Source organism: Bidens hawaiensis, unplaced genomic scaffold, assembly GCF_021521415.1.
Source record: "Bidens hawaiensis isolate Kalapana, Puna unplaced genomic scaffold, B.hawaiensis_p1.1 tig00014471_1, whole genome shotgun sequence".
Taxonomy (NCBI): domain Eukaryota; kingdom Viridiplantae; phylum Streptophyta; class Magnoliopsida; order Asterales; family Asteraceae; genus Bidens; species Bidens hawaiensis.
In genome coordinates, this window is record NW_027492261.1 from 309,131 (window position 1) to 325,213 (window position 16,083).

The window sequence follows — 16,083 nt, forward strand, 5'->3', positions numbered from 1 at the left end:
TAAAACTCCGTTAGTGGATTTTGAGGGTGTGACAATATCAATACCCGAACTAACTAAACCGTACACTAGTTAAAATCCCGTTTTGGTATATCTAACAAGGGTTCGTGCACCATTTCATTAAACCAATCCCTACATATTTACTTAACAAAAGCTAAGTAAAACTAATGAGTAGAATACCGAGACCCGATTTCAAGCAAACTTACTTTTCAAAAACCGTTATTTCAAGTTCTTAAATATTTACGTTTTAAACCTCAAACTTTGATTAATTATTTAACTTGTCATTTTATTTTACTTAAAAGTCTTTCAAGACCATCTTCTAAACCAAAACCCTTTTAACCTAGACCTCACTCGTTGAACTTATTATCCCGGTGTATCACTAACAACCTTCAAGTTATTTATTTCACGTGAGTAATCACACTCCCCCTTTTTACGCTTTTATAATTTTGGGGGTTGCATGCATACCATATTCAAACTTACTTGTTTTATGATCTCATTATCAAATCCACAATTTAACATTAATGTGTTTGTATGAATTCTTGCTCGATCTTTGTTTATGTCTCAATTTGATTATGTGCACGAGTGTTTATTTTTATGTTGTTGTTAGAAGGCAATAAGTATGATCATACGCTCTAACTATCCTACCTTAAGTGCGGATAGAACAGGGCCTCATTATCCGAGTATGTCTGTTGCTACCGATTAGAAAAGATCCTCATTCTCCAAGTATTTTGGTTATTACTACGTAGAAAGAAGCCACAATTATTTGCTTTACATTTACAATGGTTGTTTGCTTTATTCGATTTACACATATGAATTGTGATTTTTTCCTTATTATATACATACGTCAAAACTAGTGTATTGCTCACCAACATGTAAGGTATAAATTGTTAAATACAAGTGACAACCGTTGCAATTTGCATATTAGATAATAGGAAAATATACAGTAACGCATATATCCCCAAAACGGTATAAAATGAGTTTAAAAGTGGGAATGTGATACTCACCTGATCGGATGAACAAAATAGAAGTGATGATGTGAGAATGATGAACCCTTCGGGATACATCGACAATGATTCCTAATAATAAAATATATATTAAATTAATTATAAAAGATACAACATGATTTGATAAATTAAGATTTCGATGTGATTAAGTTAGGTTTGAGAATAGAATGTTTATTAATTGATCGATGGATTTCTATAATAATTATGTTGCAAAGATTAATATTATTGTTTCACATTTATTTATTAAATTCATCATTTTAATATTGTTAGAATAACCCTTGTTTACTTTATATGAAAAAAATATATATAATCAAATTCCTAAACTAAATTTGATGTAAAATATACTTATAATTATCCGAATAAATAAAATGCATATATATAAATAAATAATTGTAATTAAAATGAATAATTATTTAGTTATAAAAGGTAGTAATATATAAATAAATATTTTGTTTGAACACTTTAATAAAAATCTATTTAATACGTTTATTATATATATATATATGTATATATATATATATATATATATATATATATATATATGAGCAAGTTATAAAGACGTTCAACGACAAGAAACGTGAATTTATATTGTTGGGTTTTAATAAAAAAATAGTTGTCGGTTCATTAATAATATATATTTAAATACATGCTACACACACACACATATATAATTACATATATATATATATATATATATATATATATATATATATATATATATATATATATATATATATATATATATGATTAGGTTTATTTCAGAAGTATTTTTTACCGCGAAAATTGCGAGAGAGACATTTGAACCAATCAAGATTTTTCTTTTTCTTTTATATTTAATTAATTATATGGGTAATAGTAAAATATTCAGGTTTTGTTTTTGGTAACGAATAAATGTCATAGGGGTTTCAAATCATAGTTTTTCTATTTACTTTTATTCTTTTGATTTTTAATTTTTCATCATCCATTCCTTTTACAATTCTCAAGATTTTATCTTGGTGTTACCAACAAGTCCGTTTATGACTAATAAAAATAAGTTAAATAAAATATATTAAACATTATTACATCACATTATATAATTTAACATATTCATATACATGTACATACGATCAACAAAGCATGTGTTTTACATGACTTGAAATCTTGTATTACTTTACAATTACCTTATTTCCTAGACATAACTATATGTTCCTCTTCGAATAATAATTCACAAAACTTTTACATACAACCAAATCTAGAAAGATTTTCAACTATATACCGGATTCGTAAAACTACCTACATAGTACATAAATGATTCTACACATGATAAAATTTTATACATATACAATTCGATATACCACCTAGACAGTACATATATGAACCTACACACGCTAAAATTAACACACACACAATTCAAAATATCACATACACAGTACTTGTATGAACCTACACACGATAAAGTTTACACATACACAATTCGAAATACCACCTACACAATACATATATTAACCTACACACGACAAAATTTACACATACACAATTTAAAATATCACCTACACAGTACATACATGAAACTACACACGATAAAGTTTACACATACACAATTTGAAATACCACATACATAGTACAAACAAAACTTTTTTTTCCATGAAACTACATGTAATAAATAAGATCATGCTAATAACCTATGATTATAAATTTTTTTCATACATATTCACGATACCAACACACTATAAAATAAAATTTACACTTAATACTATAGTGTAGGATATTTTATTTTAAGTGCTGGCAATTTCTATGGAAAACTAATATAAAACTCTACAAATACTACACAATATTTAAAATACTAATAATCATATATGACTCCATGACTATTGACTAGGCATAAAAATGAAACAGCTGAATAACATTAATGTCTGGCTTAATGAGAACAATATTACAAAAGACATATGCACCCTTTTTTATTAAATATATGTTATAATATGTGTTTGTAATTATGAATTTGCCTTTTCTTTTGTAGACCATTGATTAAACACAATGAATGGTTCAAATTCACTTCTCTCACTTTTTGCTATAATATCACTTCTCGCATGAACCATCCCCTATATATATAGACACACACACACATGTGCAAAAATCTTGTAACGAGATTAGTTGACACGTACCGTTACATTTTGATGTCGATTTAAAAGGGTAACATTTATTTGATTTTTAACAATACTTAATTATAAATCGTTAAACCTTATAAATAGTTAAAGCGTCTAGGGAGGCTCGAACGCGCGACCCTGGGCGGCTCATCATTAAACACGCACACCAATCCACCAACTGAGCTACGTGATAAGTTAGTTTAAGCTAAAAATTAAAACTAAACACATTATTGATTAAATCCCCAAAACCAAACAAATCCTAACGAATCAAATCGATCAATTTGTTAATTTATAACGCAATTAAACTTAGGGTTATTGAAATTGAGTTAACAACGACCTTGTTACATGTATCAATTACATCCAACAGTTGCAGATTGATGGTCAAAATAATCGACGTAGTGCCGGCCAGAATTCGTTTACAAACTGATAATGGCAGGCTAGAATAATACAATTAACTATGTAGGTTGGATTCGCGAGGTGAAGGAGGAGGTGTAGACGAGTTGAATTGAATTATTATGGCTCTGACTGGTATATCACGTAATGATTATGACGGCTTCGTTATACACATTAATTCGTATCCTAAAGATCCTGATTTCCTAAACCAAAGTGTCGGTTTGGTCGATTAGGCAAGTATTTTGATTTCCCCAAATCAATTTCCAAGTTTACGACGACAATTGTGGTGCAAGGTAGCTAATCGGTCACGGGTCACGGGTTTTGGATCATAGGTTCGGTTTGGTTAAATGGGAAAGAGGATATAATTATCAGATTTTGCTAAAAAGGCCCTCAACCTTTGGGTGTGGATACATATTGAGGTTAAACTAAGGTTAGGGGTAAATCTGTTAACAACTGAAAGTTATATTGATAATAATAAATATATTAAAAAAATAACTTGAATAATGTGACGTTTTATAGATTAAAATTACTCGAAAACGAAAACGGGTCTGTATTTGTTGCTTAAATTAATAAACGATAACCCGAGTTGTTACAGTAACATCAAAACAAAATCAGTGAAAGGGTTTATCAAAACAAAGGTGAATACGCTCATAACTTTAAAACTCTTTAATCGAGTCATTTAACCAGAAAACCAAAGTTTACATGGGATAATATATGCCTAAAAATTTAGTATATGCTGCCAGTTGGACTAGTTATACGTGTGTTTGGATCCTCTCATATGTGGTAGAGGGTAAACATACCCTTCACGGGTGCTACAAGTTTTTGTCTCATTAAGCCAGTTTATTGGGCGGTGAGGGCTTGACTAATGTGATATAATTGGTACTCCGATATAGAGGGCCACTTATTGTTTCGAGTACGAACTAAAGGTTTTCATAAATGTTTTAGTGTCAACATGTTCACCAGCATGTGTTTTTGACGTATTTTATAAACTGTTTTACAAGTAACCAAGAGTAGATGTTTCTAGTTGGAGTCTAGCCATTAGACGATCTGATAGCTCATCAAGTTTTATTATTAAAATATTGTAAATTATGGTTTATAAACTTCAAATATTTTGTAACAAACTAACGGGTGTTTAATTCCCGTCTATTGGAATATATTAATATGTTAATCATAACTTTCATTTTACAACCTTAAACTATGATATATTTACAAAACATGTACCAACTATGGTCACACGCCTAGGCCTTAAGTTGGGGTCAGGGCGTGAAAAAATTATTCCAATCGAAAATATACTAGGATTCTACCGACGAGTTGCATGAAAGAGCCTTCTTTAAGCTTCTAGCAGTAAACGTGTGCTAAATCATAAATCTAAATTTTAAAGAAAAACTATCTAATTGTGTTTATTTTCACTCTAGTATTTACTATGATGTGGTGCTTAGTCCTAACATGAACGAATTAGTGTTTGAGGGAAAGCTGGTCAATCTAAACAAGATGATCGGTGAAATGAAGGCACTAAGTTTCTTGAGGGTGAAGATTGAAGAACCAGAGGGAAATACATGCCTAAGTCCTAACATGGGATAAATGGTGTAGTTTTTAAACTTTTAATTTCATTATGTAATAGGGTGGTTATGTTATGTTCAGTTTCTGATTTCGCACAATAGGTGCATGTCGCAAGGTGGTTGTATTTCGTTGCTAATATCTTGCTTCTAACGATTTTTCTATGTTTAAATAATGAAAAGTGTGATTGATTGTTAAAAAAAAATTTCGTACCTAATAACTCAATATAAATGAATGATTAAAGTAAAACTTATTTTGGTATTGAAAAATATCATAAAATAGTAATCAAGTTTAAAAGTGGTCTGATTATTTCACTCTACAAATTTTTCCAAAATTGGGTCACTAAATATTCAAATTGAGCATCACCGATTTTTTGTACTTCAAGAAAGTAATGGATGATAACATGTGGGAGTCTAAATTTGCAATATATGTAGTTAAACTTAGAAAATAAAAAATGAATTATATTAAAAACAAAAAATAAGATTCATGTCACCACTCAACGCCAACATAGAAAAAAGATAAAAAATAAATTTCTATGTGAAACATAAAAGAAAATTGCTAAAAAAACATGTTAAAACCTATAATCTATATCTATATTATATATAAAGGAAGAGTGATGGGCACCAAGGTAATTTCATAATTCCATGACAAGGACAAAATAGTCATTACATAATTGGGCAAGAAAAGTAAGTTTCCAACACTTAGATTCGTTCTTAAATCGTCTGATGCAACTTGATAAAGCTTCATCAAATTACGAAATTACTTCTACGTCCTTTGCTTAATAAAGTTGAAGAAATCTCAAAGGTTTACCATTAGTGGGGTTCAAGTAATTATGATAATTATTATAAGTTATTATCCACAATACTAGCATCTTAAACTCTCATAGTGTTAGCATTAGTTACTTGTGTAGCATCATATATATATATATATGTGTGCGCGCGCGTGTGTGTGCGCGCGCGTGTTTGTGTACTTTTGAGGAACTCTTATCAATGTTATATGCATTACATGGTGATTGGTTTATGTTCCAAGGGTGAATGATAATTGCATTTGTTTCCCAATATGCTGACGTTTTACATTCTATGAAATTAGCAACATGGCCACCTATTTTGTATCCCTTTGAATGTTGTTCATGTGATTTGGTACATTTTCGCGTATTATAATGTATCTTCTTATTTATACTTGTAGAATATCTTTTACTTGTAGGAGGTATGATTTGGGAGACATTTAAAGATGGAAAATAATAAAATAATAGCACTTAGTGGGATTCAAGTAATTATGATAATTATTATAAGCTATTATCCACAATACTAGCATCTTAAAGTCTCATAATTATCATTAGTTACTTATGTAGCATCATTATATATATATGTGTGTGTGTGTGTGTGTACTTTTAAGGAATTTTTATCAAAGTTATATACATTGCACGGTGATTGGTTTATGTTCCAAGTATGAATGGTAATTACATTTGTTCCCAATATACTAACGTTTTCATTCTTTGAAATTAGCAGCATGAACACCTATAATTTGTATCTCTTTGAATGTTCTTCATGTTATTTGGTACATTTTCGCGTATTATAATGCATCTTCTTATTTATACTTGTAGAATATCTTTTAGTTGTAGGAGGTATAATTTGGGAGACATTTTAAGAGAGGATTTTTCATAAATATACTGGCAGATGATGATGTTATTCGTGCTCAAAATCAAGTACTTTGTTATTCTTTTTTTAAATCTTATAAATGTGTTGGATGTCATACGTAATTGTAACCTTAAATTTTTTTTATTGCTGTCACAAATGGTAAATGTAATTTGGATATTGGCAAATGCATGTATTATCACTGAAATATTGCCTCTACATATGATATATAAGTTTGAGGGCTAGAAGATACACACTTAGTCGTGATTACATGAAGTACAAAGTTTGTGATATTTTTCTAATTGGTCATGTTATGATGATCAGTTTTTCATTTATTGCACTTTTGAACAAAAAGAAGAAAAATAATAAAACAAAAAACCTTGACCAGCAGGTTTGATTTGACTTTAGATATTTAACAACCAACCAAAATACTTTGATTTTGAATAACATTTACAATTTTAACATCATTTTTTGTTAATTATCATAAGAATCTGTTGAGGAATATGGGCAGCGAAATGTTTTTTTTTTTTACTATGTTGATGTTGAGAAATAGACAACTGTGATCTCTATGACCAAAAATGTATTCCTTGATGTGAGGAGTCGTTTGAACTTTTACATATTGATCTTTTATATAGTTTACGTGCTTTACTTATACACTTTTGTTTAGAAATTCATGTTTACATGTCTTGATGCTTATTGCCAATTTGCCATTGAGAAGCATGTGTCTCTCCATTTAAAGTGGGTATGCTAATCTAGAAGCTTAAAGTGATTCGGGGATTTTTATGCCTTAAAATCAAATTCGGGTGACTCACAACCTTTTTTTAACTGGTTCGACAATTTAGAGATGATACTTAACCCTGGCCAATTAGGTTAAAATTGTCACCTATATTATCCAACATGAACTTGGAAATTATAATACCATCTTTATTATTTAGTCATGGTGATAACTGGTAAGCCACATTTTTTTGTTAATGTCCCGCCCTTGAAAAGCTCTCCATAATCATAAATTTATATTGTAATATATTGTAAATGTATTTGGTTTAAAGTTCATCATTAAATATTTTCATGTTAAAAGTAGATGGTTCATGCAAATTAGTTTATGCACAGACAGGTTCATACACACCATGTCACGAATAAACATTTTATTAAATATTAAATTTGGGTCTTTTATGCATTGAGCATGGACGAACTTTGAATATGATGATAACAATGACGATCTTGAAGATGAGGGTGAATAATTATAAGTGTAATTAATTGGTTCTAAGAGGTACACGAGGTGAAAAATAATATGCAATACATTTTCATATACAGTGTGTACTTAATGAATGTATAATTTTTGTTGCATTAATCATTTTTTCATCAATTCATCTTTCAAAAGGTTGTTTGATGCTCATTTTATTAAAGAAGAAAAGCAAATTGCATGTATTGTTCTTTATTGTATTTTTATTAAAATTTAAACAAGTTATTCTGATTAATGAAATGGGTATGATAAGTTTTTTTATGTTTTTGGTTAATAATATGATTATTTAGGTGTCACCTCAAACTGCATGTATTGTTCTTTCTGTGCATGTTTTTTTATCATAATTTAAACAAATTATGCCGATTAATGCGACTTAAAATGGTTATGATTAGTTTTTTTGTATTTTTGGTTAATTATATGATTATTCAGGTGTTAAGTCATTAGTTTTGGATAACAAGAATGACTTATTTGCCCAAAACCCACACCTAAAAAGTGTTTATTCAAGAAAGTGGCAATTTCATATATACCTCTCAAAATAGCAGAACATCATATTTTGCCGATCAAAACAGTTAATATCAAATATATATGTGTTAAATATAACCAGAATTTTATACTTACCTTTTTTTTCTGTACATTTTTATCATTATTTAAACAAATTATTCTGATTAATGCGACTTGAAATGGTTATTAGTTTTTTATGTTTTTGGTTAATTATATAATTATTCAGGTGTCAAGTCATTAGTTTTGGATAACAAGAAAGATTTATTTGCCCAAAACCCACGCCTAAAAAGTGTTTATTCAAGCAAAGTGGAAAATTTCATATATATCTCTCAAAATTGCAGAACATCATATTTGGAAAATTAAAAGAGTTAATATCAAAATACCTCTTAAATATAATTTGAATTTTATACTTACCTTCTTTTTGTACATTAATACGACTTGAAATGGTTGTGATTAGTTTTTTATGGTTTTTGTTAATTATATGATTATTCAGGTGTCAAGTCATTAGTTTTTGAATAACATTAACAATTTATTTGCCCAAAACTCACGCCTAAAAAGTGTTTATTCAAGAAAGTGATAATTTCATATATATCTTTCAAAATTGCAGAACATCAAATTTGAACGATCAAAATAGTTAATACCAAATATACTTGTTAAATATAGTTAGAATTTTATACTTACTTTTTTTATAGCCTAAACCCACATTGTAACATCCTACTTTCGGTTATATTAATAAAATAAAGTTCGTTTAATTTATAGCGGGTCGTTATCGGTTTAGTTGAATAGAATACGAGATGGACTTGTGTTGGGTAAATGGATATGGGTTATGGACTTGGGTTATGGAGGAATGAAGGAAAGACCATGGGCTTAAGCCGATGATCAAAAATATATATACCCTTAATCCTCCATTTAATTCATTTACACATATCCCTTACACCATCCAAAACACACACTTAAGATTCTTACTCTAGTTCTCTCTCTCTAAACCGATATCAAGAAGGAAACCGAGAACCGACCCGAGGTAATGATAGTATTTTTATTGTTTGAGCTTAAAACCATTAGTTATGAACACGAAACGACGAGCCGACACCGTTAAACCGTTTAAGTCACGTGATCCGGGTGGATTCGGGTATAAACCGAACCTATGATGAGCTTAGGGGTCACCCTAGCTCAGATCTGGATCGAACGGGACGAAAAACGGTGAGAAAACAAGTTAAAACACATTTTTCCGGCGAATCCGCGGTTTTCCGGCGGTGGCGCCGGAAAAGGTTGGTACGAGGTTAGCGATGTCAGGGAATGTTTTGACATTCCCTGACCTAACCCTAATTCGCTAAGGGTAACTAGCGAAGTAGGTGTGATTCGCCAGCCGATTCGCTAAGGAAAGATTAGCGAACTAGCATGTCATTCGTTAAGGAAATAAGGGCGAACTAGGCCATTCGCAAAGGCCATTCGCTAAGAGAGGGACAGATGAACCCCCTTCATTATAGGGTTCATTCGTTGACCAGATCAGTTCGTTAAGGTTGGTGCCAGATATGGTGGACACCGAGGCTAAGCGGATCAAATGTTACCTTAAGGGACTGCCGCAGAATGTTCGCGTCTTTGGTCAAGACTGGTAGACCGGGTACCTTTGACTCTGCTGTGGGACTCGCATAAACGGTTTATGAGGACTTGATAAATGAAGCGGTTATGGAAGAGAAGAAAGAGAAGAAGTGGATCGCTCCTGCCAAGCGACCTGGTACTCAGTTATGGAACCCCAAGAACAAGCAACCCAGAGTTTGGGAAAAGAGGTCGTGTAAGACCTGCGAAAAGATGCATGGTGGTGAGTGCAAGTGGGGTAGAAGTTATGATGTTTGTCTCAAATGTGGAAAGGCTCATGGTAGAGAATGCAGAATGGGGTCTAATGCCTATTATAAGTGTGGGAAGGTAGGGCATTATGCCAATGAGTGCAGTGCGAAGCCAGCATGTTACAAATGTGGCAAGACAGGCCATATGGCAAGAGAGTGCACTGAAGGTGAGGCTGGAGGTAGTGGAAGAAAGATTTTGATCAAGCAAGGTCGAGGACTAGAGCCTATATGCTGACCCAGGAACAAGCTAGACAGATTCTGATGTTGTGACCGGTACGTTCTTAGTAAACGGCATTTCTGCTTCCGTTTTATTTGATTCTGTTGCGAATAGAAGTTTTGTAGCTACGACATTTAGTAAACTAGCTAAAATGAAAGGCTGCCGAGTGTCTGAAACTTTTATAGTAGAAACCGCCAGTGACACTTCGGTTAAAATAACAAAAATGTTTAAGGATTGTAAGATAGAGTTAGAGGGACATGAGTTCCCTGTTACTTTGTATGTTATGACCTTAGGAGGGTTCGATGTAGTCTTGGGAATGGATTGGTTGTCTGAGTTTGAAGCTCAGATAGTATGTAAGAGTAGAATAATAAAGCTAAGGTCTTTAGATGGTAGTGCGGTGACGGTTTACGGTGATAAAGAAAGTTCAGGGTTTAACGTCATTTCGATGATAAAAGCCGAAGGGTTATTACGACGAGGATGTGGTGCCTACCTGGCGTATCTTTTCAACGCTACGGCCAAGATGAAAGAAATGAAAGATGTTCCTATCGTGTGTGACTACCCAGAAGTGTTCCCTGAGGATCTTCCGGGGTTACCACCGGAGCGAGAGATAGAATTCCAGATAGATTTAATACCAGGAGCCCAGCCCGTCGCGAAAGCACCTTACCGTCTAGCTCCGTCCGAGATGAAAGAATTGATGTCCTAACTGTAAGAACTCCTCGACAAGGGTTTTATTAGACCAAGTGTTTCCCCGTGGGGCGCACCAGTGTTATTCGTAAAGAAGAAGGATGGAAGTATGAGAATGCGCATAGACTATCGTGAGTTGAATAAGCTTACGGTGAAGAATAGATATCCTTTGCCAAGGATTGATGATCTGTTTGACCAACTGCAAGGTTCAAGTTGGTTCTCACGGATAGATCTCAGATCAGGCTATCATCAACTTAAAGTGAAAGAGGCAGACATCCTAAAACAGCGTTCCGAACGCGGTATTGACACTACGAGTTCCTCGTAATGTCATTCGGTCTAACGAATGCTCCCGCAACATTTATGGACATGATGAATAGGGTTTATCGGCCGATGTTGGATAAGTCTGTTATCGTCTTCATTGATGATATATTGATTTATTCAAAGAGCCAGTCTGACCATGCTGAGCATCTGAGAGAGGTATTGGAGACTCTGAAGAAAGAGAAGTTGTATGCTAAGTTTTCGAAGTGCGCGTTCTGGTTAAGAGAAGTGCAATTTCTAGGTCACGTGATTAATCCGGAGGGGATTACCGTGGACCCAGCTAAGATTGAAGCGATAACGAATTGGAAGACTCCACAGAATCCGACGGATATACGAAGCTTCCTAGGGTTAGCTGGCTACTATAGGAGATTCATCGAAGGTTTCTCCAAGATAGCCGCACCGCTGACCGGTATGACCCGAAAGTCGATAGTATTCAGTTGGGGAAAGTTTCAAGAAGAAGCCTTTGAGGAATTAAAGAAGAGACTCACGCAAGCTCCAATCCTTGCTCTACCCGATGGTGACGAGGATTTGGTTGTCTGTACTGATGCTTCGCATCGTGGGTTAGGTTGCGTGTTGATGCAACGAGGAAAGGTGGATAGCTTACGCGTCTAGACAGTTGAAAGTCCATGAGAGTACTTATCCGACGCGATGATTTGGAGCTAGCAGCAGTAGTGCATGCCTTAAAGATATGGAGGTATTATCCGTATGGTACTAAGTGTACCATCTACACAGATCTTAAGAGTTTAAAGTACTTCTTCGAGCAAAAAGAATTGAACATGAGACATAGAAGATTGTTGGAGTTGATAAAGGATTACGACTGCGATATTAAGTACTACCCTGGCAAAGCTAACGTGGTCGCCGATGCACTAAGCCGTAAGAATGAGGAAGTCCTTGCAACTATGAACTCATACAATTGATTATGAATTCATGCCTTTTCGAAGAAATCATCAAGGTGCAGTCAAAGGTGCTAGTAGACGAGGAGTTGGTAAAGAAAGAAAGAGTTTACGGCCAACAAGACGAGCTAATGGAAAACACTCATGGTGTTAAGACTAGTTTTGACCATATGTGGATCCCACGCCATGGAGATCTCAGAGGTCGAATCTTAGATGAAGCTCATAAGTCAAGATATTCGATTCATCCAGGAACTACGAAGATGTACCAGGATTTGAAAAGAGATTATTGGTGGCCAGGAATGAAGAATAATGTGATAGATTATGTCAGTAAGTGCTTAACTTGTTTACAAGTCAAGGCAGAGCACCAGAAGCCTTATGGAAAGATGCAACCTTTGGAGATACCAGAATGGAAATGGGAACACATCACCATGGATTTCATAACTAAGCTACCTCGTACAGCTAAGCACCATGATACCATTTGGGTGATTGTGGACTGTTTGACCAAGAGTGCTCACTTTCTGCCTATACGAGAGGCTATCTCGTCAGAAACGTTAGCAAGCTTGTTCATTAAAGAGGTTGTATCTAAGCATGGAGTACCGTTATCAATTGTGTCCGATAGAGATACACGGTTTACTTCGAGATTTTGGAAGAAGTTCCATGAAGCTATGGGAACGAGGTTGAACATTAGTACGGCGTATCATCCCCAAACAGATGGACAGTCTGAAAGGACGATCCAAACCCTTGAGGATATGCTACGTGCTTGTGTTCTAGACTTTGGTGGAAGTTGGGATGATCATCTGCATCTGGTTCAATGAACTGGGGATTTGACCTTTATACTTGATAATATCACAATTAAACGAGTCCATACCTTCACCTTAATCCTGCGATCTTAAACCCTAAGCTAATTGCACCACATCGCTGTCGCAATCTGCCGTTCTTGAAGTCCTCATCGCCGTCAAAACTGCTTCTCATTCAGCCATCAATCCAACGTCTTTCATGGTAATTATTTTGTGTAATAAGTTCGTCTCTGATCATATAATATAAGCCCTAACTTCAATTAAACGATCATAACGTGGATTAACCTATTGCATAATCTGGGGTTCATAAGTAAAACTGGTTATATCAGATATATTACTTAAAGTTTGGTTTTCATTTTTATAACAACTAACACACTAGCCCAGTTGGCTGCTGTTTGTTTGTCCAAGGCTCGAGCCGGCCGTCACCCTGGTCGAATCCCTGCTATATCAGTTTTTGTCTTCTTTTATTTGTTTTAGTGTTTTAATTAATTAAATGATTAATAAACTAATTAGAATTAATATTAAATATAACATAAACATTACTTTATTAAGACCGACATCATTTAGTTATGTCTTTTGTCAAGATATCGTTAAAAGCTCGGTTACGTTATATATATTATATGTAACATCCAGCCCATCGCACCACCAATATTGTCCGCTCTGCCCACGAAGAGCTCACGGATTTGTTTTTGGTTGTCCAAAACGCGTTGGTGATTGAAGAGGCAGGACATTTACTTATGAACCAAGGATCTCTCTTGTCCACGGCCGATGTGGGATTTGCCTAAGAGTGGAACAGTGTTGTGTTTGCCAAGGGTGTTACACTTTTCCGAAGCTAGGCCAGCTAGATTGAACATAGGCTTGATAAAAGATCCAAATTCATTTCATTTGTATGCCACGTAGTCCAATGAACTAGGATTCACTGTATTCTTTGTGTACTCGATCAACTATGTACGTACTCCCTTGATGAGTTATCGGATTAATGGAGTGCAATTTGACTAGCATACCGGTGGATGATCGAAACAAACTCGATCATGGTACATATTGATCTACAGTCAGTTGTATCATACATTGGTACTTAATACGTTTTGCTTGAGAGACACATCCTTAGTGATCGAGCAAGAAGAAGCACAAGTATATGTTACATGGAATTGTTTGGACCCTTAAGATCATGCATCTTGTTCATGAATTTTTATATTTATCTTTTTAATTAAAATAACGCAGTATCATGTTAATTTTAATTATTTTATAGGTATGGGATCTTGGAGGTTTTTACCATACATATTTGCTCTCACCTGCATAGAGTATCACAGTAGAACAACATAGTTTGGCTATATTTAAAAACGATGTAGTACGTCAAATGATCATAATATAAAAACTCCAAAAAAAAATCTATTTAATTTTGTCAAGTGGTAGATATATAAAAGGGTGACGTGGCTGAATTATCTCTTAATTAAAGGGATGACCGAATAAAAAACACAGCGACGTTGATTTAATAGAAAGATAAGTAATTGATTTGTGAGGACGGCATCTAGACAACGTTAAAGAGAAGACAAAAAAGATATAATCAAATTAATTTGGATAAGTGGCACAAAATAAACGGAATCGGTAATAAAACAAAACCAAGTCATTGTAACTGTTTAAGATTAATGGGTAGTTTGACAATCTAATGAATCAATAATAGATCTAACTAAGATGTAACATCTGAATTATTTATTACAACATGTGTTTTAAACATTAAAAGGCGTAAACAAACACACTTTAAGTTGTTTTTTTGACCATTTTTTTCTTTTTATAAATCCTAACCAAACTGACTGAATCGGCAATTAGGTTACAAATTTTGTAATATAGCCAGAAATTTGCTTAAGACAGTGATACGTCATATTATTTATCCTTAAATATTACTCCATCAAGTATATAGTTCGTTATATAATATTATATAATGGCAATCTTAAGTATTTTAAGACTTCAATGTGGATGCATTTTCCCGATATATCACTTGACGTTGGATTCCCAATCTGAACATATATAGTACTATTATTTGCCATCATCACTTTTATGGGATAATGATGGAGGTTTTTTAAGAATTTATTTCGTGAAGAGTGTATTAAAAAAGGAAATTTATCAGTATTTTTTATAGAATTATAAGTGTTGAGTGTTAATAAAAAACTCTATGTTATTTATCATTAAATATTAATAATTATGTATGTCGTTAGTTAACCGTTATCTTTTTATTAATTAAAATTATAATCACAATTTATTTAAAACATCAATGTGTATTCATTTTCCTCGATTTTAATATATAAAAGAGATCAATTGACAGTAGACGTCCGCATTCATGTCGTTTCATGTTTCAAATATTTCAAAGCATGCCTTTATGGATTGTAGATATTTCACTTTCAGACTAAAGGTTTTATGAGCTTATAAATCAGTTATTGGATAATAAAAAAAAGTTTCTGCAAATTAAATACGAAAATTTCTTTTCTTTGTATGTTATATTGAACCATGTTAAGATGATTCCCTTTATATGGGAGTTGAACTATCAAAATATTTTAGTTTATTGTTGACAGCTAAGAGTTATTGTTGTTGAAATTTATAACAGTTATATCAGCTGGTAATGGCGGTACATGATTGGCACTGTAAATTGGCATGGATCCGACTTGATGGTTGCAAACGGTGATCACTTCCCCTTATCTCAATAATCACTAACGAGGAGTTTTCACTAATTATCAGTTCTCACTGACTATCATTTTTTTTATGCATGATTAATTGCTATTGATGATAAATGTTATTTGTGACCCGTATCGCGTGACCACCACCGTGGAGTTGCCTCTAAACCCTTGTGGCATTTCCCTCGACCACCACCAAGGAGATGCTACCGCCT